General features: G+C 41.4%; 1 long non-coding RNA gene across 1 annotated transcript in view; it reads right to left on the bottom strand.

Annotated features, from left to right (window-relative positions):
- Nucleotides 1-577: 577 nt before the first annotated feature.
- Nucleotides 578-22,676, bottom strand: part of LOC309327578 — a 31,981-nt gene continuing 9,882 nt past the window's right edge. Inside the window, exons 2-3 of the long non-coding RNA XR_014150579.1 lie at nucleotides 3,217-3,340; nucleotides 578-1,383 (exon numbers count right to left, since the gene is read on the bottom strand). This is a non-coding gene — a long non-coding RNA (uncharacterized lncRNA). The remainder of the gene's footprint in view (nucleotides 1,384-3,216; nucleotides 3,341-22,676) is intronic.

The following is a 22,676-nucleotide window of genomic DNA, read 5'->3' as shown; positions in this document are numbered from 1 at the left end:
ACACACACACACACACACACACACACACATTGTTGGGTGGGTGTGAGCAGATGAATTAGCCTAAAGTAGCCTATTAGAATAGTTCCTACCTAATTATTTACCTTTCCCCATCATTTTCTCCGCGATGCTTGCACCTGCTTCTACATTGTCCCCATGCCGCAGAACTTCTAAAATAAAATGGGAGCCTTTGTGGGCCAAATGTAGAAAATAATCTGCTATTTTTCAAGAAAAAGAGATTCTTGAACTCACCATGAACGCCTTCCTTGTTTTCTTATAATGGCAATGGTGCCCACCTGAGAGATGCCAGAACTGAGTTCCAGTGAGTTCCAGCTGAAAAAAAGGCCCTGAAAAGAAGATGTGGTAGTTGTGCAGGAGGTAGAGTTGTACATTGTCATAGACAATATTCACAAATAAGCCTACAGGATTCCTGAGCCCAAAGTAGAGCCACATTCTTCATGGCAATTTAACCTACTAAGGGGAAAGAGTTATGTTTTCTGAAATACATTGCTATATGAGTTCTTGGGAAATGGCAGTACCTCAGCATAATAAGCACTATTTCAAGCAAAAATTTCTGGAATGGGATTTATTTATTGCATGGGAGGGGGGAAGAAATAACTTTTTAGATACTATGGAAGAGTCCATATTAGTGTGTTGTAGCAAAAACATCAGTGCCTTGTAGCACTTTAAGTACTAATAAATGTATTATAATATGAGCCTAAGGCATCCAAACATGATCTAAATTTGTTAAACTTGTAAGATGCCACAAGAGTAATTATTATCTATAAAAATCTTGATATATGTCACTTTAGAGTGAACATACTTAAAATGGAGGCTCTTTTGAACCTAGACAATATTGTAAAACATGTAATTCTAATGTCTGGTGATGTCCGTCCAGGTTTGCAGATATATATGCCAGCGCATGTAGAAATGGAGGAGAAATTAGATTCAGTTCACATTTAAACTTACATAATTCACACTTTCCAAAACAATATGTGAACTGAAACACAACCATCTTCCAAAATCCACACTTTTCACAATTTTGCCGTACATTGGTCCAGCCAAGCAATGTGCACAAATATGCACATATTAGGGCAAAGTGTGCATATAAGTGCACATATTGGTGAGAATAGTATATAAAATCATTGTATTAGGGGAAATTGCTTGCAAAATGTCTTTATCTGTCACAACTGCATGCAATAAGGTGTTTATTAGGAGAAATTTGAACTAAAATGCTGAAGAATTTTCACATGGATTTTTTAAAAAAGCAGACTTCTGCAAAAAAAAATAAAAATCTGGAGATCTGAATTTAAGATTGGAAAAAGGAGAAACAGAACAAAAAATTGACAGATTTGTCCATCCCTCATGGTCAAGATCCAAAGAACCCTGTAAATGAATAAAAGGAAAGGGTTGCAAATCTTTGTACTGAATTGAATCATATTCCCCCAATTCACAGGACCAGATTTTTGCAATGGGCAGCCCCACTGTGCAGTTAAACTACTTATGTGATCCTTTGACCATCCTTCATTTATTCATTTTTATCAAATTGCAGTTCATAACATGGAAACATTTTTAATATATACTTTTAACACATACTTAGATCTCTAGAATATGGAGCACACTGTAGGCAATAGTATTTGCAAACCTAGCCTTGTTGCATCTTGAGAAGCAACAGTAATTTTGGCATTCTGATACCTGAACTGTGTTTCTCTTAACTGAGAAGAGTAAAACTGTACATTGGGACTGCAGCAGTAAACTTCACCAAGTTTTTGCGAGTTTAGGGCTTCTGTGTAATGACTATAGATGTTGCAAGAAGCCAACATGAACTCATGGCTAAATTGTGAAACTACAGTTATAATGCAGTCATGATGAGTAATGGATGAGAGTAATTTGATAGCAGTACACATTTTATAACCAGAGTTCTTCTGTAACTGTTTTAAACAGGGAAGTCTTACAGCATCCTATGAGACTATCCCTTACAGAGATTGCATGTATATTGGTTCAGTTTTGTGTATCACAATTTCTGACTGTCCAGTAATGTGGGGGTAGAGCCAGAATGACCCCCAAAGTATCTACGATCTGGCTGTTGGAGTATACAGCTTTGTGCTTTTTATTTTGGTAAGGCTTCGTCAATTAATTAATTTAAAGGTTTTGTTTATGTGAACAGTCCATATTCCACCACCATCATATTTTGACAAGTCGAGGAAAATTACTCAGGTTGCTTCCTACGTAATCCTTTACAAATTAATAAAATGTATCTTTTTACATTTTTCTTTTTGCATTATCTCTTGCCAGAATCTCTGTAGTAGTTTAAACATAGAATCTACAATGCTATGATACATTTGGAAATAAACTATACTTAATAAAAGTGCAAAATTCGCATGTTCCCTTAGTCATGGATGCTTCATTCGCAATGGGATTTTCCAAGGAATGTAAGGTCACAATTTTCTCATCATTTGATTTTCATTTAACCTATTAGTGGTAATGGGACTTTTCTAAGATAAATAATGTGAAGAATAGAGCCAGAGAATGTCAGCCTAGGAATGTAATTTGAGCCTGCAGACCTCAGCACACTAACTTGGAGGTAAGTTACATTGAATTTATTGGGACTTACTTCTGAGTAAACATACTTAGGATTGTAGTGTTAATCATGCTTGCTTGGCAGTAAACAATTCTAAGATCAGAAGGCATGATCACCTACTTAATGGGTTGAATTTCAAGCAAATATATTTAAAATTACAAGGCTAGAGAATTAAATGGTAATTCCCACAAGGCTCCAACCTGGAATTAAGTCTCATCGACTTCAGTGATAAAAACATAAGGTTAGCAGAATAAGGGTGCATGTGTCCTGAAGTCTGCAGCATTAAAAAAAAATCCCATTTGTGCAAACAAGCAAACCCTTTCCAGCTGTAAGAGCTATTTGGCATCTTGACCATCCACTGCTATCAGTGCACATTGTGGGGGCCAAGAGACTCTGAAGGTCAGGCTAATTGAACTTTGCTGTGAGCTTGTATTTGTAGCTTGTTTCCCAACATAATGTTGCGAGTCATGCTGTCCCTTCTTATGCAATGTGGCCCTCCTTTCAGGCTTTGATATAATTTATTTCTTCTGGAGCTTGCAATGAAAACCAAAAGCAGGATGGGGCCTGCAAACACTTCCTTGGGAGTCTGGCCGAGGAAAGCTGAAAAACAGCAGGGGTTTGTTTGTTTGTTTGCTTACTTGCTTTCGCTAACAGAAGTTGTAAACCTTTTCTGGTGCAGAAGCAGTTTTTTCAGCACATCATTCTGTTGTTGATTTGGATCAGGACTTTCTGCTATGTTTGCCTGTGCCCCTACCAGTCAGCCTGTGAATAAACAGAGGCGGCCAGCTTACTCAGTGTTAGATACCATCGATATATCATTTTCATATAATTTTCTCTTAAACCATAGTATGCTGTACATTTTATATCCCTATTCCACAAACGTCCCCATGCTGGATGATGGAAGTTTTGGTCCAACAACATCTGGAAAGCCAAAGGTTACCCACCCCATCTCAAGTCATTCTTCAGTTCTCCACCACCACCAGAGATTAGGCCTGTTGTTACTCAATAGAGCATCTTTTGGGTTGTGGTTTACGTATGCAAACTTCCCTGAGAGTTTTACCTGGCATCTAAGCTTACATATTTCTGGTTTCATGTGAGCATTAGATGCCTAGCTAAACAGAAATGTTTGGAAAATCAATAATGAGGGAGACAAATAGACTTCTACAGGGAGGGCATTCCCTTACAAATGGGAACCATCACTGAAAAGGCTCCATTATGGGTCAGCAATGCCAACCAGGCAGACCCTAGTGATGGTGCCACCACAGCCAAGGCTTCACCTGCCAATCACAGGGTTGAATTGACACTCAGCTGCTGTCAGTCCTGGCCCCCTAAAGAGTGTGCCTGAATTACAGTGGTACCTCGGGTTACAAACGCTTCAGGTTACAGACGCTTCAGGTTACAGACTCCGCTAACCCAGAAATAGTACCTCGGGTTAAGAACTTTGCTTCAGGATAAGAACAGAAATCGCGTGGCAGCGCGGCGACAGCAGTGGGAGACCCCATTAGCTAAAGTAGTACCTCAGGTTAAGAACAGTTTCAGGTTAAGAACGGACCTCCAGAACGAATTAAGTTCTTAACCTGAGGTACCACTGTATACAAATGTTATGTGCACCTATAATTTGGAACAGAGGTGCCAGGATGAACAACATAAGTTTTTCTTTTCTTTCCATACATGATAGTTGAACACAGTATTGTATAATAATAATAATAATAATTATTATTATTATTATTATTATTATTATTATTATTATTATTTATTTATACCCCGCCCATCTGACTGAGTTTCCCCAGCCACTCTGGGCGGCTCCCAATCAAGTGTTAAAAACAGTACAGCATTAAATATTAAAAACATCCCTGAACAGGGCTGCCTTAAGATGTCTTCTGAATGTCAGGTAGTTGTTTATCTCTTTGACATCTGATGGGAGGGCGTTCCACAGGGTGGGCGCCACTACCTAGAAGGCCCTCTGTCTGGTTCAGTTATTTTCTGGGTTTTCATCCCCATTGTACTTCTGTTAATTTTTAAAAAAATTCTATATGCATTTATCACTTATCACTTTTACTGTATTTTCTATGTGTCCATATCAGTGAAAATACTACTACTACTACTACTACTACTACTACTAATAATAATAATAATAGGACCTGGGACAGGAGCAACTGTGTGTCAGGTACCAATGACAAAATCTAATTTTTATTTCTTTTATCCCACTGCTGTCTCTTATGATGTTTTTTTTTTATTGTAATGCTTTAAACATTGGGTGATATCCAATGCTCTCATTCTGCTAGCACCAGGGGTGTGTGCCCTAGGACAATGGAACTTCTCTCTCCTCTCCCCTTTAACTTTCTACATGATGTCAAAATCAGCTCTGGGGGGTTGGAGGACTCTCGAGAGGAGAGCATGCCAGCTGAAGGCAATTTATGAATTTGAATTAGCTGTGACTTTTTGTTGTTGTCTACAAGTCTCTATTAAAGATAATAGGCACCAAAGCTGTCCATGCCACCATACATAGCTGCGATCCGGGAGAATCACCAATATGCCCATCTTCAGGGGACATGCAAGCTGAACCATAGCTGTCAACGTTTTCCTTTTTTTAAGGGAAATGCCCTTATTCTGAATAGGATTCCTCGCAAGAAAAGGGAAAAGTTGACAGCTATGAGCTGAACTGAGATGACAGTTTCTCTAGAGTACAGTGGTACCTCGGGTTACAAATACTTTGGGTTACAGACTCCGCTAACCCAGAAGTAGCACTTCGGGTTAAGAACTTTACCTCAGGATGAGAACAGAAATCGCACTGCGGCGGCGCAGCAGCAGCAGGAGGCCCCATTAGCTAAAGTGGTACCTCAGGTTAAGAATGGTTTCAGGTTAAGAACAGACCTCCGGAACGAATTAAGTTTGTTACCAGAGGTACAACTGTACTGGAGCCCAGGAACTTTTAGGCTGCACTTCTATCCCCACTCCCTGAGAGTAAGCGCATTGAACCAAATAGAACTTACTTTTGAGAAGCCAATAATAGGTACTGTAAACCAACATATGAACGTAGGAAGTTGCCTTATACAAAGTCAGAGGAGTACTGACTGCGAGCAACTCTCCAGAATTTCAGGTAGAAGTCCATTCCAGCTCTATCTGGAATTCCTGCAAACTGAACCTGAGACCTTTTGCATGTAAAGTGTATGTCGAAAAGGACATTTAAGGAACAAGAGATTGGAGAAGACCAGTGACTGATTCAAGTGACTAAAGCCCCACTTGCATTTAAAGCAGTAGCATACCACTTTAAGTCATAAGATCTTAGGGCGGTTCACAGAATAAAATACAGGATAAAAACAAGTAAACATGTAAAGCAAAACAGCAAAACAATAACCCCCCCTTCCCAGTCATGCCTTCCCCCCCAAGCATACTGGGAACTGTAGTTTGTTCCCATAGTACTGAGTGTTAGAAGGCCTCTTTGCCCTCCTCAGAGCTATGTTTCCCTGGTTGTTCAACTATTCTGGGAACTGTAGTTCTATGTGGGGAACTGGGTTCTCCTAACAGCTCCCAACACCTTTAACAAACTATATTTCCCAGGATTCTTTAGGGCAGGCTTCCTCAACCTTGGCCCTCCAGATGTTTTGAGACTACGATTCCCATCATCCCTGACCACTGGTCCTGCTAGCTTAGGGATCATGGGAGTTGTAGGCCAAAAAAATATCTGGTGGGCCGAGGTTGAGGAAGCCTGCTTTAGGGGCTGGCTGGCCATGACCATTTTAGGTGGTAGGCTACTGCTTTAAATGTATAGTGTCAATGGGACCTAAATGCATTTGCGCTGTTATGGTTCTTTCTTTTTCCTGAAAGAAGTTTTTGTCCCTAGCAGAGTTTTTGCCATGCAGAAATACTACAGACAAAGCTCTCTCCTGGCTTGGCAAAGAAGAAATGGGGAAAGTGACGTATTGAATCTCTGACTTCTGAAGGCACAGGGCTACTAACAGGGGCTGCAGCGGAAAAACTACAGCTTGTGGCATATGGAACATCCATTTAAATTCTATGGCCTGGGTCTGTGCTGCAGGCATATCAAATAGCATAATTATTTGGGAGACAAATTGTTACGAAATGAAACTCTGCTTGACCTGTTGTCACAATTATCTCGGTGTGAAACTGGCAGTCTCCTGCCTCAGATGTTAGCAGCCCCACTGCGGGAGATGCCATTTATTATTTTGCAGGTGGTATCAGAATGTTTAGTCAATCAACGTGAGTATTCTAGATAATTTGTACTAATCCTTAATTCATGAGTGGATAAATATAAATGACTTTCTTTGCTGGGTCGGTGGGTGGGTGCAAAGTATTGCAATTTAAATTGCAAAAAGTAAAGAACGAAAACTAAGTATTTTAAAAATAAAGGCCTCCGTATTTTAAAGCTTCAGTTTACTCTAAACAATTAAGGTAACTTAAATGAAATTTCACATGTTAATGCAATTGATTAGAGTGATCTTCGTTAAGTTAAAGCAACCCGGATAACAGGAAGTCATTAATAATAAGGGCAAATATTGCTGATGTATACAACTGCTCAATATTCAGTATACTGCAGTTCATCCTTCAGCTTTTAACTTAAGCTATAAATTATGAGTTGCCAAATGACCAGTCAAACTTGCCATGCTTCCCCTTATGCCCTTATCAGCAGCCTTTTCCACAGAAATCCACAGGTGAAGCTTCATAGCATGGAGGCAAGCATTTTCAGCTACTCAGAGCTGCACACTGACTTACTGTGAAAGGCAACCTTTATAGAGAGGCCACTTAAAACTTTGCAATCCTACATAGATCCCACCTCAAAACAGTTCCTTGGCACTTTGGCTCATACATATCTTTATGAGTTTGTGGGTGCTAGACACACATAATTCCTGGAATTAGTAAATGTTATAACATAAACAATGCTTGGGGAGTTAAACTGGAAGTCAGATTCCCATGTTCAGGAGATCACCTGAGAGATGGGCCATTAACAGAGAACAAAGGGAGATGTGCGATCAGCAAAGCAAAGACTATGTGCCATCTGGCAAATGGGTGGTTCCCTTCCCTGAGCAATGAGATGGTTAGCAGAGAAAAATCAGAGTGGAGAGTTTAGGGTTGCAGTTGGGGGATGATGTGAGATGGAGGAATATAGTTGCAGCCTGTAAAATGCAGCAAGCTGGAGGGAGGCCAGGCGATGACTGGTGTCTTTTTCAATCCAAGGCTGCAGTGGCTATGGGAGAAACAAGAACCTCTTGGGGTGTTAATGCTGTAAGCTCCCCACTCCCCATATGTAGGCTCAGGTTGTATATGTGTGTAAATAATCCATATACCATAAAGACATCACAGTCTGCTGTTCCTCATTTCCAAACAGAAACACAAACCCTGGGTAAGCGTGCCTGAAACTCCTGGAATCTTGCAGAGATTGGGGCAGTGTGTAAGAATACTGATAGCTTCAGCAATTTGATCTGTTGTATTGTCCTATTCCAGTCCACCTCTGCTTCGATGCATGCTTGGGTATGAAAGCCAGCAATGGTTTAAGGAACCTTCCAGGCCACCTGTTTAGCAAACATTCATCCTGGTTTGTTTGCAATAATATTAGGCAGCTATACTGTTGCTATTTTTGGATGGGATTCTGGCAAATTCAGGTTGTGCAATTATAGTTGATTGGGAGGTTTTGCACAACAAGACCACTTCCCCAATAGATCATTGTTTGTGTGCTTAGGAAAGGGACGGGGAAATGCACTGTAAAGTGGGGTGTAATGCTGGATTTGGTGTAATGCTAGCTAACGTTCTTAGAAATCAGGATGAATGCTCAATAAACAAGTCATCTGGAAACACCCAATGTTGGCTATTTACTGATCATTCATTCTCATTTGTTTCTGGGGATGTTAGACCTCCCAATCAACTACAACTGCACAACCTGAATTTGCCCTAAGAGAAAAACTCTGCAGAGCAAATTAAAATGTGAGGTTCTGTGAGTGGTTTATGAATGGCTCCACCAAGTCCTATAGAAAGTACTGATTATATGTGGTCTCCTGATCAAAGATTTCATATTTTCAGGAATACACCCACACACCCACACCCAAAAATTATATAATAACAAACAATACATACGTAACCAATCTTGACAATGAACTTAATCCCGGTACTAACTGTTGATGAATGGGGTGGGAGAAATCTTGAAGAAACCAGAGGACACAAAATAGCACCAAAACAGGTAATTTATACATTTTTAAGCTAAAGGCCAAAAAACATTTAGTTACAATACTGGTCCATAATAGACAATGAAGATCTGGGAGAGGGACTGCTCCCTGTTGTCACAAAACATAAAGAGAAATAACATTTCATGTGAGCAGAGCTACTGACATTTTGTCCCAGAAAGTGACAGAGATACCTGTGAGAGAGTAAGAGCTGGTCTGAAAGGATTAAGGTGCGAAGGGGTGTAGTCAGAGCGGAGAAGGAAACAGCAGAAGCTGGAAGGTTGATCATGATCAAGGTCTTTTGTGTTAAAACTAAATAAAACATTTGTTTTTAGCTCACAACAGTTTCCAGCTTTCTTCAGTAATACAAGGAACAACACAAAGCCAAGCTGCTAAAGTGTTTGTGCCCCAAACAAAATGCTTACAAGAGAGATACCACAATCAACAATCTCAGCTTTGGTTCTTTTTACACACACACACACACACACACACACACAACCAAATTCTGTTCAATAATCACCAATTCAATGGTGTTTTATTTGACTTAGGCTTTATCAGCTCCCAGAGAAACTTAATGCTTCCTGACCCGTTCCTTGAAATCAGTGTTATCCTTACCTTCCCTAAAATACACAGCAATAGTAGCTTAAGCAGATTTTGCACTTTGGGAAGCAGACACAAAGGAAGGCCTATAGAAAGAAATGATGTGAATTATTTTGGTTCAATATCCCAGATGGGGGGAAAATATGGATTTTGGGGAAATCTAAAATGGATCAAGAAATAATAATAATAGTAGTAGTAGTAGTAGTAGTAGTAGTAGTAGTCTGCCCATCTGACTGGGTTGCCCAAGCCACTCTGGCAGCTTCCATCAGATATAAAAATATAATAAAACATTAAACATTAAAAGGTAAAGGTAAAGGTAAAGGTAAAGGGACACCTGAACATTAGGTCCAGTCGCGGACGACTCTAGGGTTGCGGCACTCATCTCGCTTTATTGGCTGAGGGAGCCGGCGTACAGCTTCCGGGTCATGTGGCCAGCATGACTAAGCCACTTCTGGCAAACCAGAGCAGCGCACGGAAACACCGTTTACCTTCCTGCTGAAGCAGTACCTATTTATCTACTTGCACTTTGACGTGCTTTTGAACTGCTAGGTTGGCTGTATAAATAAAAAGATACCTTCTTTTTAGTAAGAAATAATGGATGGTGAAAATATGACCCTCCGGATGTTGTCGGACTCCAGCTCCCATTAATCCTAGCCAGCATGGTGAATGTTGTTGCTGTTTATTACATATATTAGGGGTTTAGGGTTCTTTGTATTCTTCAATAGTCTGAAAGTGGTGAACTCGCCTGTTGTTTCAGCATTCTTTGTGCTTTTGTATCTGTTATCTTTTCTTAAAAAAAGATTTGCATGCGTATAAACTACACCCTTCCAAATGAACTCAGGGTGGCAAACACATTGGCATTAAAACAATACAATAAAAAATAATTCAAGACATCTAAAAACAAGGAGATGCTCTCACCGTTGCTAATTTCACAGTTGCCATGCCTAGCATCTTTCAACCATCAAATCCTGGGGTGAACAGGAGAGTTCTTAAATTTATCTTGAAAATTAACAGAGAGGGGGACAGACAACCTTGCAAGGAAAGGCATCCTACAAAAGGGGAAGCACCATCAAAAAGGCCATTGCCGGCTGACCTTATGACAGAGCAAGGGACCGTTGCCTTATAGTCTCAACATTGTTAAGTATTCCTTTGAATTAAATAATTACCCATTGTGCCAATGGCCGTTCATGGGGATCTGCAAGTGCAGGTTGCGGTGGCTGGGGCTGATGATGGTTGTAGTCCAAAATAATCTGGAGGGCACCAGGTTGCCAAAGGTTGACAATATGACCCATAGAAGGCAGCAGAACTTCAAAACTCTCTTAAAAGGTTGGACAGGGAATAGGTCTGTCAGCACACACTGTCTGTTATTTGTTTTTTTTTTTTATAAATATTTATTAAGATGTTTAAATATAAATGCACACATAATAAACAGTCTTACTTCTGTCATAACAGTTTCTTCGCTTCTTTGGACTCCCTCACGTCCCCCTCTCCCATTTACATCATTAAAAAATTTTTCCAAACAAATTATCAACTTGTTTACAATCTCATGTCCACACATACAAATATAATCTAGCACTTCTTCCAAAAAAATTTTATATTTTCTTTAGTCTCACTTATCATCAAATTTAAATCTAATTTAGTGGTGACCAGTTTTTTATAATCTAGCATCCTTCTTAACGTTCAACCAAATTACAATGTTTTTGTAGATACATCTTGAATTTCTCCCAGTCTTCCTCCATCTTTTCTTCTCCCAGATCACGGATTCTGCCAGTCATCTCGGCCAGTTGCATATAGTCCATCAGCTGCATCTGCCACTCTTCCAGTGTGGGTAAATCTTGAGTTTTCCAGTTTTTTGCGATGAGAATCCTTGCTGCCGTTGTTGCATACATGAAAAATGTTCGATCCCTCTTTAGCACCTTCTGGCCGACAATACCCAGGAGGAAGGCTTCTGGTTTCTTAGTGAAGGTATACTTAAATACCTTTTTCAGCTCATTATATATCATTTCCCAGAAGGCCTTCACCTTAGGGCATGTCCACCAGAGGTGAAAGAATGTTCCTTCATTTTCTTTACATTTCCAACATTTATTGTCAGACGAATGGTATATTTTGGCAAGTTTGACTGGGGTCATGTACCATCTATATATCATTTTCATAACATTTTCCTTCAGAGCATTACATGCAGTGAAGTTCAGCCCAGAGGTCCACAACCTTTCCCAGTCCTCAAACATAATGTTATGCCCAATGTCCTGTGCCCATTTTATCATAGCCGATTTAACCATTTCGTCTTGTGTATTCCATTTTAGCAGCAAGTTATACATTCTAGATAATACCTTGGTCTTTGGTTCTAGCAATTCTGTTTCTAACTTCGATTTCTCCACCTGGAACCCTAACTTTTTGTCATTTTTGAAAACTTCTTTAATCTGAGCATAATGTAACCAGTCTCGCACCTTGTCCTTCATTTTCTCCAAACTCTGCAATTTCCAATTGTCTCCATCTTTTTCTAATATTTCCCAATATTTTGGCCATTTGGCCTCCATATTGGGTCTTTTTCGGGCCTTAGCCTCCAGAGGTGAGAGCCACCTTGGAGTTTTATTTTCCAGTAAGTCTTTATATTTTGTCCAGACATTAAACACTGCTTTCCTGACAATATGGTTCTTAAAGGCCTTATTGATCTTAACTTTGTCATACCATAAGTATGCATGCCAACCAAAAGCATTGTTAAAACCTTCCAGGTCCAGCACGTCAGTGTCTTCGAGAAGTAGCCAGTCTTTTAGCCAGCAGAAAGCTGCGGCTTCATAGTACAACTTTAAGTCTGGCAGGGCAAAGCCCCCTTTTTCTTTCGCATCTGTTAATATCTTAAACTTAATTCTGGGCTTTTTGCCCTGCCAGACAAATTTAGATATATCTTTCTGCCACTTCCGGAAGCACTCCGTTTTGTCCACAATCTGTAATGTTTGAAACAAAAACAACATTTTTGGCAATACATTCATCTTAATAGCAGCAATTCGGCCTAACAAAGAAAGCTTCAATTTTGTCCAACTATCCAAGTCTCTCTTAATTTCAGACCAACATTTTTCATAGTTATCCTTGAATAGACTCAGGTTTTTTGCTGTTATGTTTACCCCTAGGTACTTTACCTTTTTGACCATAATTAATTCTGTTTCTCTCTGAAACCGTTCTGACTCTATGTCTGTCAAATTTTTTCCCAGCACTTTAGTTTTCTGTTTGTTTAATTTAAATCCCGCCACCCGACCAAAGTCCTGTATCAATTGTAATACTCTTTTCGTACTAGATTCTGGCTCCTGCAGGGTCAAAACTAGGTCATCTGCAAAAGCTTTCAATTTGTATTGTTTCGCCCCGACCTGAATCCCTTCCACCAACCGGTCCCCTCTGATCATGTTCAAGAGCACCTCCAGAACCGAAATAAATAACAGAGGGGAAATCGGGCAGCCTTGTCGTGTTCCTTTTTCAATTTTGAACTCTTCTGTAACCACATTGTTAACTATCAGTTTAGCCTTTTGTTCTGAATATATTGCATCAATCCCATTCTCAAACCCCCGTCCCACTCCCATTTCTTTCAAATTTCCCTTCATAAATTTCCAAGAAATATTATCAAAGGCCTTCTCCGCATCTATAAAAATTAAGACTGCTTTTGTATTTATGTCTGTTTGCAAAAGTTCCAAAATGTCAATAATGTTCCTAGTATTAGCAAACATATGTCTACCTGGAAGAAAGCCTGCCTGGTCTTTATGGATTACTTCATTAAGAACTCTTTTGAGTCTACTTGCCAAAATGTCTGCAAATATTTTGTAATCCACGTTCAGAAGGGAAATGGGACGATAGTTTTTGAGTTGTGTCTTTTCAGTTTCAGATTTTGGTATCAATGTGATAAAAGCTTCCTTCCACGATTCCGGCGCCTTCTTCCCTTCCATAATTTCGTTACAGACCTCCATCATTGGTTGGATCAGATAGTCTTTTAATGTCTTATAATACTTGGAGGTCAGGCCATCTGGCCCTGGAGATTTGCCCAGTTGCATGTTCTGAATAGCTTGTTCAATCTCTTGTTGTGTTATTTTGTTGTTCAGGATTAATCTGTTTTTTTGTGACAACTTTGTTAGTCCATTTCTTTCCAAAAATTGTTTAATCTCAGCCTCATCTTGCGGCCCTTGAGTGTATAATTTTTTAAAGTATCTCTGGAAGCACTTTCTAATTTCCATGGGGTTCTGGATATTTCTTCCTTCAGTTTCTAGGTTTGTAACTGTATTTAATTTCTGTCTCTTCTTCAACTGCCAAGCAAGCAGTTTCCCACATTTGTTCGCCGATTCAAAAGTTTTTTGTTTCATTAATTTAATCTTCCATTCTATTTCTTGGTTTATCAATTTGGAATATTGTGCTTGGCACACTGTCTGTTATTTGTGGCTCAGCACACGTGCTTGAGGAGCGAAGGGTGCTGAGGATGGGTTAAGCCAGGTAAAGGCATCGAGTGACACAGAGAAGATGACAGCATCACAAAGAGCAAAACAGTTAACAAGGGGTTTAACGCACGCAGCTCTAATTTTTATGATCTCAGTCCTTGTGTGAATAATACATGTGGAAGGCAGTGGGAACTGTGTAATGACCACAGCGTGTTAGTAGAGTGCATGTCAGGGGTCAGCAAACTTTTTCAGCAGGGGGTCGGTCCACTGTCCCTCAAATGTTGTGGAGGGCCAGACTATATTTTAGGGGGGGAATGAACAAATTCCTATGCCCCACAAATAACCCAGAGATACATTTTAAACAAAAGCACACATTCTACTCATGTAAAACACGCTGATTCCCGGACCGTCCGATGGCTGGATTTAGAAAGTGATTGGGCTGGATCTGGCCCCCGGGCCTTAGTTTGCCTACCCATGCTTTATATATAGGTCCCAATATTTGCATGAAGGGCTGGTTGGCTGGTTGAAGAATCCTGCCTGAGCCATGGAGAGCACCTGCCAGCCTGTGTTGACAATGCTGTATAAAAGAACTCTGCATAAAGCAGCTTCCTGTGATTGGTCAACAGTCTCATTAGCCTCCTTAATTTGAATCTTCCCACATCATGCTGAGGTGTTTTATGTGCACGCATATTTATTTTGGCATTGCCAGCTTTAAGCATCCAACAATCATGAGTCAGAGTGGCTTGCAATTGTCCCAGTCTTGAAATAGCACACTGGAGTGAAAGAAGCTTGATAATGTTTCTCCAGAATCCCCTGTCCATTTCTCCCTTCCCACTTTTTCTTGTAGGCCTTACACAAAAAGATACGTTCTAGAAATCAGGGTGCCATGAACAAACAGCTGGTTTTGTGCAGCTTTTTTTGTAGGTGGAACTGAAGCCAGCAATGTTGGGCATTCCACATGGCTTTGAAGAGTAGTCATAGAGAGCAACAGCAGAAGAAATGTCAGCCACTGTACATGATAAGGGTCCCATTTACCCATTTATTTACATAGTCACTTATATTCTGGCTTCTCCCCTGATGGGACCCAATAAGGAGCTTGCCCCAAAATACCTGTGCACACCTAACACCACTAATCAATAGGGTCAATTGTACTACGGGAAAGCAGTGCGATCCCTTGAGAAATCAATGTAGTACAAGTGCTAAGCAATTAGAATTAAAAGCAGAAAAGCTGCATTCTCCTGCCCTGAAAGCTTACAAACTAACTTATGTTCTGTGTTATCTTGGTTATTTTTTGTAAGTTATTGTCAAAAGAGTAGATTTTTTACTTATGTGTGTTGGCTTGGAGAACGATTAAATGCTATAGGGAATATGTACGTATCAACATTTTAATAGGTATTTATTAAATTTACTCTCTACTTGGGAATCTTCTCCTGTGTAAGTGTAGATATAAACTGGGAGATGGGGGCTTTTTCAGGCTCAGAGCTGCATTCCCTCCAGGGGGGAGAGCCACTGAGCCAGAAAGCAAAAGTGGATGGAGCAATTGATGGGATTCTTGCCTTTGTAAAGTGGGCTACATTCTCATTATACTTTCAAAGCACATTCAAAACACATTCTCTCCTTCAGAGAATTCTGGGTACTATGGTTTACCCTTCACACAGTTACAGTTCCTAGCAACTCTTAACAGCGCCCAGAATTATCTGAAGAAGAAAATGTACTTCTATTGTGCTTTAAAAGTACAGTGGTACCTCGGGTTACATACACTTCAGGTTACATACGCTTCAGGTTACAGACTCCGCTAACCCAGAAATAGTGCTTCAGTTAAGAACTTTGCTTCAGGATGAGAACAGAAATCGTGCTCCGGCGGTGCGGCAGCAGCAGGAGGCCCCATTAGCTAAAGTGGTGCTTCAGATTAAGAACAGTTTCAGGTTAAGAACGGACCTCCGGAACAAATTCTGAGGTACCACTGTATTCTGTACACAGCTACACGGAAGTCAGAGGTTTCACACACACACCTTTTCATCTTCTGTGCAGGCAAGCAGGAGGCATTATCATGGATAGAGGACAAACTCATGGAATGCACGGCCTGGGGAGAACTGGTCTTTCTTGGATCAGGGGCACAGCCTAGGGCAGAGATAGCTAATGTGGTGTGCCTCAGATGTGTTGACTCCCATTCTCCCATCAGCCCCTACCAGAATAGCCATTAGTCAGGAATCATGGGAGCTGTAGTCCACAACATCTGAAGGATGCCACATTGGCTACCTTGGCCCTAGGGAAATTCTCAAGTAGTGAACAGAGAGTCTGGGTGGCCCAGATCTATGGGAGAGAGGCAAGGGCTTTCCCACAACGAGCCAATTGAAAGGAAAGATGGCGATCTAATGGACCACCAATCTCAAGTTGTCCTCAGCTTGCCTCCATCTGCCTTTCTTCTTACTTACAGTTAGGGAAGGGGACGCTGCCTGTAAGTTTCCTCCTCCTTACTTCAAGTGTTGCCTTTGTACAACTCTGCAGGGCGGTGGGAAACAAGAATTGGTTGGCTCTGCCTGCCATTAGCTCTGACTCCACTTACTGTTGGGCCTCATCCACACCATACATTTCAAGCATTATTATGCCGCATTAACAATCCTGCCTACTCTGGAAATTCCCAGAATTCTGGGAACTGTAGTGTGTTAAAGGTATGGACCTTACGGAGTTACACTTCCCAGCAGCTCCTGTGCCTGTTAAAGTGGTATGAGTGCTTTACATGTGTGGTATGGGTATAGTTTTGGTCTCCCTACTTTCTTCTCCACGAGTTGTAATGTACATGAGCCACCACTGAAAGACAGTACAGTGGTACCTTGGTTTGAAACCGTTTTGGATTACAACCATGTCAAACCCTGGCGTGTGTCCCTTTTTTTGGATTACAACCCATTTTTTTTATTAGAACCATTATTATTAATTTTTTTTAGGCCCCATTGGCAAAATCGCGTTTTGGGTTACAACCTGTTTTGGTTTACAACCGGACCTCCGGAACGGATTATGGTTGTAAACCAAGGTATCACTGTATACAGATATGAACTCTCTCTCTCATACACACATACAAGCGGCCTCATAATTCAGATTTTTATATCCTCATCAAGGATATGTAAATAAGGTAAGCCCTGTCCCAATTTAGCTCTGTGTTGACTGCCGTTTTAAGCCAGCATTTCCTATGATTTGCTGGGTTAAAGGTTGCTATTAGAAGCACTAAATCAACATTACCAGATTGAAGGACAGGAGACAGATTGAGTGTTCTTTCTAGGGGAGTGCAGCATGACTGTTCAAAGACTTTGGGGAATTAGTGGCATTTTGATATAAAGATCATGCTTTAAGTAGAGGGGGGTGACCAATTGGCAACCTGTGGACTGAAACTTGGGGGGGGGGGACGACGACAACCACTTTTACTGTTCCTACCACTCAATGTGGGGCAATATTTTTGCCTAACTAGATTTCCTTGGAGATATAAAATAGCTTTCACAATTCTGAGCAGGAAATTTCACACTTCATTGTTCATCTGTACGGCGCTGGTGAAATCTTTGGTATCGATTGGTTCAGCTGATGGAACAGCATCAGTAGTGGATGCTGTGGTGGACCTGAGGTTCCCCATCCTTGCCCTAAAGTACGCTGCACCCAGTGGCATAGAGTGGGGGTAGGGTCACAGGGGCAGTTGCTGCAGGCACAAAACTGTTAGGGGCACAAAATTTCAACACCTGGTGCTGCCTCAGTACAGCTGTGTGCTTCTGTCACTGGGCGCTGTTGAAAATGGCTTCTCCATGTTCACCAGGAAGTGACCTCTTCAGACCATGGAACAACTCTATGGCTGAGATCTCCTGGGTGATGCCGTTAGGCAGTTGAATGTGCATGCATACTCCATTTCCCTCCCTCCCACCCCCCTCTCTGCATGGCCATGCGGGCTGGCAACCCACGCTACACCACTGCAAGTAAGACATTTGGGGCTTTGAAGTGGACGGTAAATACATGTACATAACTGTTAGTGGGTGCCAACTAAATTACGAATCCTGATTATCCATAAGAAATTCGGCTCATGTGAGTCACAATGAGCATCCAGCCCTCCAATCACCATCTGAAGAACAGGGTAGACTTTAAGGTCACCCATCCCTGATGCACCAGGGTTACACTGGTTTTCTTTCTTTTGTAGCCCAACCCTGATAGTCAGCTATTTTAAATCAGCATAATCAAGCAGCCTTTACAATGATGTGCCAATTCACATTCGTGATTTTCTCTGCCAAGAAAGAGAGCCATAAGGAAAACAACAACCTCTAGCCTTTTCCAGAAGTGATCTGCTCCTTCTGAGCCACTGGCCGCATTGCTACAGCTCTCTGTCTCAAGAGACGTCACCCACTGTGTGAAGTTACACACCGGCAATTCCCCCCTCCTCCCCCAAGTATGTGAAACTTTTGAAGGCGGGTAGACTGAAATACATGAATCACTGTTGCAAAATGTAATATATGACTCAGCGGTTACTTTTTTCCAGAATGGTTTGTCTCTATTCCTGACTTGTCTGTGTTCTTTTTTTGTGTTCATTACATGACGACTAGATTTAAAAAGGGAGTTTGTGGTTTCCTCACTAACTGTGAAAGGTAGCTACCAGGTTGCTGTTGTTTTTAGCAAGCCACCTTATATCAGATGTTATTGGGGTGGATTACAAGCCATAAAATGACAATGCAACATAAGCCATAAACAGTGGCGTAGCGTGGGGGGTGCAGGGGGGGCCGGCCGCACCGGGCGCAACATCTGGGGGTTAGGGTTAGGGGGCGCAAATCCACGGGTTAGGGAGCGCAAATCCATGGGTTAAGGGGCGCAAATTACTTGCCTTGCCCCGGGTGCTGACAACCCACGCTACGCCACTGGCCATAAACACACACACATCAAAACTCAGGGTCATCCCTATTATTAGGCAAAATGAGGCGACCACCTCAGGCGGCAGAAACTCAGGGGGCAACAGCTCTCTGGCCATTCCCCTCCTTCATCAGAGCTGTGTGTACTACATGGCATGTCCTTGATCTTCCCGGCAACTAGTCTGATCCCTCAGTGCTGTAGAAGACAATATCCCATCACTGGTGTTAGATTAAGACTGAACTGCCGTTCCAGTTGGCTTCTGTATATTGCATGAGGAGAGGGCGCCATATTCTCCTTTGCTTCAGGAAGCTGATCTAGCAATCAGCTGTAAAAATCAATATAAGCAGCTCAAATGCAACTGCAGTTAACGCCTCCCCTGCGGCCCCCCCCACCTCAAATGCTTGAGTGAACAGCTGGGTCTTAACTTGGTGCTGGCATATGACCAATCACAGCACTAGCCAGGCATTCCACAGCCAGGGAGCTACAGTGAAGAAGGCCCTCTTCTTCATCTCCACATAAAGTACATAATGCTCAGTACAAATCCAGTTCATTCATTCATACACACATTAATTTAGTAGCACTTCATTATTTTCTAGATCAGAACTCAGAGCAAACTGTTTGAAAATGACTGCATAGACCTTGGGAAATACTTGAGATGTAGAATTAGTGAGGAAAATATTGGCACTGCCAAGAGCAAAATGAAGCTTTTGGTCACATGTGGTGGCTCTGCAACAGAGTATCTAAATAATGGGAGACGGTAGCCAAAACTATTAATGAAATTTTTGAAATAAGTGTTTACATTTAGATCAACAATTGTTCCACTTGCTACTCAGTTATGTAGAAATTCATACCAGAGAAGTTACAGGAACCAGTTTTGTGTTTAAAAATAGCTGCCAGGTTGATCTTTCTTACTGACTTAAAATGCATGGTTATATAAAATTGTAAGTGGCTATCAGTTTGATTAACATGTCTATTGCCAGTGTCAGAACACTGTGAACTGTGTTTGTATAAGTGTCATAGGTACCTGTTTGTTGACCATTGACTATGACATCACCAGTGATTGGTGACACAACTCCTACTCTCTCTGCGTAAATGGTTTGGGTTCATAAATATTTTATTGTGCAAAGCTTAAAACAATATTTGCGCTGCAGTCTTAATCCCCTGGGTAGTGGTGGTGGTTAGGATATCAAGTAATTTCTTCTGGGCTGGGCTCTATTAGCAAAGAGGTGCAGTGGGAAGGATGACCAGCTGGAACAGAAACTGGCTCTGTAAAGTGGCAAATCAGAAACATTATCCCCACCCTCACAACAATGCTCCAACGTCTACTGCCACCTGTTCTTGTTGTTAGCTCAGTGGTAGAGCATCTGCCTTGCATGCAGAAGGTCTTAAATTCAATCCACAGCACCTCCAAGCTTGCAGCCTCAAACTTACTTGGAGAGAAGGCCAAAGGAAATCAATGTGATTTAGGGCTCATCCAGACTTCCTTTTGTGCAGCATTTCTAGGCACAATTCCGCACTTTAAATCACTGTGTCCGAGTGCTTTTTTTGTCTCGGACCTTTCCCTGCAAAAACCCACTCTTTAATGCCGAATCAGAACAAATGACAATTTGGGTTTTCTGTGGATTGCTGTTTGTTCTGATTGGTAATTAAAGAGTGGGTTTTCAAAGGGGAGAACGAAAAAGAAAAAGAAAAAAAGGTGCACCGACACAGCCCTTTAAAGCATGGACCTCTGCCTTGAAAGCACAAAGCAAAAGTTAAATGTGGGTGAGCCCTTTGTTCCAAGGGGAATTTTTTTTTTTTTTTTTTTGGATCAATAGATAATGCTACACAAAAATGTTTAACTGAGCTGAGAACACAAATACCTGTAAATAAAACCAGTGTGGGTTTTTTCAGGGGTAAGTAAGGGTATGCAATACCGGCACTTTCTTCTCTATAAGGCACTGTATAAAACAATAAATGTAAATAAACAAATCACCATGCCTCTTTATCTGCCCTCAGGACTTCCTTCCAGGCTACACCACCTTAGCCACAGTCTCCTCTCCTCTGAGCTCAGCCCTCACAAAGCTTACTTTGCACCCTCTTTGAGAGCTTGTGCCTGGCTGTAAGATGCCCTTAAATACTGATAATGCCTCTTGCTTGTCTGGGTGGAGGAGAGAGAGGGGTCTATGGAAACTAGCCTGGTGTACAAACTTGCATTTGTTGCTCCACCTGCTTTACCTCTGGCCCTGCCATGCAACACTCCCCTCCGACACCACCTCCTGAAGGTTGTCCAAAAGGGAACTTGAACCTTGTTCTGGGGGAAAAAAAAGGTCCCCATTTCTGGTCTACAATATAAAACTAGAATGATGAACTAAGCAGCAAATCCAAGTTCTGTGTTAAGAAATGATGGCAAATTTGCATACAATTGCCTGGTCTTACCTGCACAGTTACGCCTGTAGGTTAAGGATATTTACAGTGGTGGAGAAGAATTTCTTCTAAGGCCTGAAAGCATCACTTGCCGTGATAGCAACTTGTGACCCATCTTTTCCAACATTGTCACTTAAACAGAGGGCTCCTTCACTCATTCCAGTTTCCAACACGATGTTACTTGCAGTGCAACAGCATAGCAGACACACATGTGTGTACACCAGATTTTTTTTTTTAAAGTATGCCTTTCCTCTCCAACACAATTATCACCTAAAAAGCCCACATGAGCATCCCATAGGGAAATATAATTTGTACGTCTGTATGTCTGAGCATCTGCCTTGCTTACTGAGCCTCAAATGAGCTGTCTACTTCTGCGGATCTGCTGGTTTATAGCCCAGTCCTAAAGGTCCTCTTCCCAGTGATACAAATGCAGACTTATGCCAATACATCCAAAACAGCAATCTTTTCTATTAGTGAGGGGTTGAGGAGAACTGATTGCTCTTTCCCCTGCCATGAAAACCCAGTTCTTAAGTGGTTAGAATAGTCATACAATGAGACCGTTTAATCTGCCCCATAATATACCACGAATATAATTCAAGGAAGGGGGGGAATCATTAGTGTAGAACTATCAAGCCCTGCTACTTCACGAGCTCTCGGACTGGGATAGGCAGCACAGCAAGAAAGGTGCAAGGGCCTCTGTTTTGCACTCCAGCAGCAAAGCATTGCAGAGGCAAGCCATTCGTCTCCCAGTTGAGCGATTTGTGCTTGCCACAATAGTCAGTTCACACATGTATGAACAGCACTTGATCTTCCTCCATTTTATTACGAAACCATTGACAACTTTCAACTAGAGGTTTCTGGACTTGGTTGAAAAGTATCACACTGGTAAAAGCTGGAGTCAGTATGAAATTGCTTTCTTTGGTACCTGATCTGTGATGGCTCTTTCACACGTATAAGTTATTGCTTCATGGGCTCCTCCAGACAAGTTGTCTATTGAGCATTCATCCATATTTGTTTGTTGGACAACAATGAGCAGTCATCCTGATTTGCCTTCAGGGTACTCACATATCAACCCGTTAATTTGTCCATCTTAATTCTTTTCTGTGCAATTCCCCTCACTGCCCTAACTGCAAGAAGTCTGTTTTACAACAACAACACAGGTTTGTTGCACTAGGGCACCAGAACATTTTAATCCATTTTAATAGTACAAACCTAAATTTCCAGTTATGTGCTTGAATCCCTCTCACAAAACAGTGACAGCTGGAAGCACCCCATTGCACCCATCAAGCAATGAACATCCATGCATGACCGGGGCCTTTGTCCTGATCGACTGTATAACCTGTGCCTCAACTGGCTAGCATGGGGAGGAGAACCTGCCAACCTCCTCCAGACACGGCTGATCTACTCACAAGTGACAAAAATCAATGCACAAAGTCAACTGATTTCATGCATCTTTTAACATGGCCATGGCCTTTAGTTAGCGTCCGCTTATATCCAACTGCTTCTATTTTATTCAAAATAAATAAATGTGTCCTTTAGTTCACATTAACTTAAATCTGTTGTTGTTTTTTTATTTAGAGCCCCTCTCTCTTTCAAGGTTATCACACTCCACATCCTCAGGCTCAC

This window comes from Podarcis erhardii, assembly GCF_964252035.2.
Source record: "Podarcis erhardii genome assembly, chromosome: 1".
In the NCBI taxonomy this organism is placed as follows: Eukaryota; Metazoa; Chordata; class Lepidosauria; order Squamata; family Lacertidae; genus Podarcis; species Podarcis erhardii.
This window is presented reverse-complemented; position numbering and strand designations above follow the sequence as displayed.